This window comes from Clupea harengus, chromosome 6 (genome assembly GCF_900700415.2).
Source record: "Clupea harengus chromosome 6, Ch_v2.0.2, whole genome shotgun sequence".
Classification (NCBI taxonomy): Eukaryota; Metazoa; Chordata; class Actinopteri; order Clupeiformes; family Clupeidae; genus Clupea; species Clupea harengus.
In genome coordinates, this window is record NC_045157.1 from 8,333,442 (window position 1) to 8,338,370 (window position 4,929).

Genomic DNA, 4,929 nt, shown 5'->3' on the forward strand with positions numbered 1-4,929 from the left:
TAAACAAATCCAGGTGATGTTAAAGGTGCAATGTAAGTAAAGAAAAGGAAGTGGTTTTGTTGTCAAAAAGAGAATCATAAAAAGTATTCCTCAATATTATTTTGGATTTGACCCCCTGTGTATCTCAATTCTATCTTGTGTATTTGTTTACATATCTGGGTCATCTAAATTGTTAACAAATGGATCTCTTCAGCACCTTTGTGAAATTCATTATTCAAGGATAGCATTACCAAATAAATATTACTTGATATAAATTGACGTAATTTGACCGTACGTAATGCTTAATATCAACTGTTGCAAAACAATTTAATTGATATATTATTCAGGCTGGAACTATATTATTCAGACTGGAACCAAAACCACACTAATGTTTGGAATGTGTAAGTGAAGCCCTTCTGTGTATATTAATATTATACCTATATTCTCAAAGCTCACTTCAGACCTAATGATGATCAGACTTCTGCAGGCCTAACATGAAGCAGCTGACTGTGGGTTTGGACTGAGGCCAGAGCAGGGCGGTACAGGTCCTCTGAACACCTACCTCCTCTTTCACAACAAAAGAGTAATCATGCCTATGCACACACTCTTTACACACACACATCACACTTATACACACTGCGCACACATACAAAAATGTACACATACACACACACGAACACACACACGAACACACACACACACACACACACATGCACACACACACACACACACACACACACACACACACACACACACACACACACACACACACACACACATGCACACACACACACACACACACACACACACACACACTGCACGCACATAGACATACTGGGAGTTTCCCATCCTTACCTGATTATGAGTGGGAGCTGGGGAACCACCAGGCCTACCGGACAGTTCAAAGCCCCGCCTCGGCAACCCTGAGTCTGGGGGTTAAGTTGAAACGGCCCCCCCTGTTGACAGAGGTGATCCAGTTTTAGCACAGCGTTTCATCTGCACCCCACACTGCCTCCCCTCCACGGGGACATAATGGCCAAGAAAACACTCACCTGACAAGTGATGAGAGCAGCAGGGTTTGAGGCGCCGCAATCCCATAATCAGCATAAACAAGCCGCATAAAGCCGGATTTAGACTCTAAAGGACGTCAATGGTACGCGTCGGCCTTGGAAGATCTCACAGTAATGCCGTATTTGATCTCTAAAATATGTCAATTGTGTGTCTCAACTCCAGAAGATGTCACCATAATGCCACATTTAAACTCTTAAGAGATCTAAGTGTTGTATTGTCTGCTTGTTTTCTGCAGATAGATGTTTTTTTCTCCATAAAGGTGCACTCCTCTATAGACCGTACTGAATAATTGACATGGCTACTGAATTGTAATGTTGGGTAAAACTATTACGACAATTGGCTTTCTGTGAAATCACAGAAAGATAGAGAGAGAGAGAGAGAGAGAGAAATAATGAGAAAAGGCATGTTTGAATTATTTTGTGTGAATTAGACTTTTGTCAGTGCAAGTACAAATTTGACAGATCCTCAGTCCAATTCAAATATTAAAATATATCCTGAGGGGCTCACCACCCCCCAACCCTTTCCCTTACCCTAACCTGGGTTCGTATCCAATGCTTACCCTTACCCTAACCCAGGTTCATAATTATAAGGGCATCTAAATGGGTTATTGATGGTCAAAGGCTACATGACGGCACCCAGTTACCTCCCATCCTAACTTAAATGGATAAGATTACAACACTTACAACAACTGCTCCGTCAGCCAAGCAGAATTACTTTAAAATGGGCAAGGATGAAAATGAAACCTAGCAAATGTAGAAGTGTTTCTATCAGTAAGGGAAAACTGGTGGAAGAGAAGTTTTATATTGATGTTAAGGTGATTCCCTCTATTGTAGAGAAACCTGTGAAGAGTTAAGGCTGATGGTACAGTTCCACGTTGAGTGACCGAGAACAGGTCATTCTTTCCAGACCTTCTTGCCTGGCAAATTGAAATTGTGATGTTTGCAGTTTGGCCTTTTGTCACGCATAAGGTGGCCTTTTTACTGTGTATGAAGTTACTATTTCAGAGGTGGAGAACTTTGAGAGAATCATAAACAAGGCAGCTAGGAAATGGCTTGAGGCGCCATGTTATCTAAGTACTGTAGCATTGTGTGTAAAAGGAATTTTTGGAGTTACCAATGACCAGCTTGGTGGAGGAGTTCAAATGTGCTAACACCAGCTTGGAGATGATTTTATGTCAGTGTATGGATCAAGCGGGCAAGAACACTGCTCCAACGATGAAAACAGCGAAGAAGTTGAGTCCACGAAAAGCGGTTCAACATGCAGAGGGCGCAGTACAGCATAGGGATATCATTGGGCAGGTTCAGAGTGGAAGAGCAGGGTTTGGGTTGGGTGAATGTTGGAAAGCATGGGGTAAGACTTTTTTCGCGACCAAGAAGAGGAAACTAGACAAGCAGCAGCGGCTTTTCAGGCAAACGAAAGGGCAATCGATGCATGATGCTGAGAAGAGGAAGATCAGCTGGAGTGAATTGTGGGCTATGGAGGCTAAATACATTAAATATAATATTGGAGCCACTGCAGAACCTCAGTCAGTGGGTGGGTGAAGACAAAAGCTGCAAGTTGTTTATGGGTGTTTCCTCATATAGTCTGTCTGGTTGTAAAACTAGCCTGACCCAGGGTCGCTACACATGGAGACATAATCAGGTTGTAAAATCATTGGCGTGTTTGTTTGAGAATAAACGAGTTGCGGTTCACGCTTTTGTCGGTTAATGGACATGAGCAGTAGAATTATTTTTGCGTGAGAGGGGCAGAAAAGTAGACAGAAGGCACTTACAAACAGTACTGACAGAAGGCACTTAGAAACAGTACTGACAGAAGTAAACAGAAGGCACTTACAAACAGAACTGACAGAAGGCACTTATAAACAGTACTGACAGAAGTAGACAGAAGGCACTTACAAACAGTACTGACAAATGAGGCAAAGTGCGGGGTTGGAGATTGCTGTCTGATGCAGTAAGAAAACTTCAAGTTCTGCATTGTTGAGACTGTTATGAGACCAGACATGGTGTGGTATTCTGAGTGTGAGGGCATTGTTTACTTCATTGAGTTAACAATTCCCTTTGAAGATGATAAAATAAAACATGGTTGCTTAAGGGTTTGTGAATAATTTCTTATATTAAGAAAGTATTTGAAACTCCATAGCTGCACGTATGCATCAAATAAACTGAATTGTTAATAATTAATAATAATTAGTATTATTATTATTATTAATAATAATAATAATAATAATAATAATACTAACAATAATAATCATAATGATAATATAAATAGTAATTGATAATGGTTAAAAACAGGTTCCCAGCTCCAACCTGTAAATGTGTGGGAGCAGGACCTTCACATGAGCTGTGTGTGTAATAGTCCCTGGGCCCTGGCTGTGGTAACAGTTACTGTTGTCAGCTTACGGCACTCTGATTCCAGATCCAAGGTTTATCTTTTGCAAATAACTGTGAAATAGCTTGGCGCAAAGTGCACACACTCAATAAGCTTTAAATAAGACGTCAAGTGTGTGTTGGTTTGCAGTGCGAGCGAGAGTGTGAGTGCGAGCGCTGGCTGGTGGGGTGGGCGGGGGTGGGCGGGGTGGGCCGGGTGCATTTGTGAAGGGATTCCAGCGGGTTCTGTGGGTTAGGGACTCTAAACACACTTGAGCTGGATTAGAACAGGACCTGGGCCTCTCTAATGCACACTGGCCTCCTCACACTCCAGCCCAGCACAGACAGAGAGAGAGAGAGAGAGAGAGAGAGAGAGAGAGAGAGAGAGAGGGAGGGAGAGAGAGAAGGAGGGAGAGAGAGAGAGAAGGAGGGAGAGAGAGGGGGGGGGATGGAGAGAAAAGAACAGCGCATAAAATTGGATGAGCATGGACACACAGACACAGACACAGACACACAGACACACACACACACACACACACACACACACACACACACACACACACACACAAACAATCAAACATCAATGAAAGTGAAGCACGACGTTGATTGCATTTCAGAGATAATGTACACTCACTTTCTCTCTTTCTATTTCTCTCTCTCTCCTCTCTCTCTCTCTCTCTCTCTCACACACACACACACACACACACACACACACACACACACACACACACACACACACTCACACACAAGCTTACGACCTTCTGTGAGCCAGTTTGCTATAGTGATGAGTTGTGTGGTTTCTCTTAGCTGTAATTTAAAGGGGATTCAAAAGCATGATGTCGAGACCATCATGATTACATCAGAATAAAATGTTCCTATGTGACGTTTAATGCAGTGGTGGGCATTCCAACTAATGAAGTAATTACAGTGTATTTACATGGAAATGAAAAGTACATCCATAAGTGTGTATCCATACATGGAAAGAGTTCTCATTTTTCAATAATAGTTTCAGATGAAACCACTCTGAAATAACAAGTAATAATTCCATAACAACAAAAATAAATCAATCAAAATAATTAAAACCGATTGTAATTCTCCAGTTGCTATTGAAATGATTTGGCTGCAAATGTTGGAAGTTGCTAGGGAGTAAAAACAAATGATTTCGCTATACTTAAATTTTAGGGATAAAATGGGACACACTTAAACACTTTAATCCTAATGTGCAAATATCGCCAGTTACTCGCAGACCTTCCTGTGCAGCAAACAATTTTAGTGACAAATTATTTAGGAACACCTTGAAAAATTGTTATGAACTTTTGAGAGGCAATTACATCTTGTTTGTCTTTAGATTGACATTACAAACTTCCGATAGTTATAATGAAAGAGCTATTGTTTATCGTGTAAAGAGTCATATGATGCATCTAATTTAGTTAATTGTTAATTAAGTATAGTGTGTCACATCGAAATACTTCCTCTAATTTAATGTTCAGCCCAGGCTCCACCATTACACCAT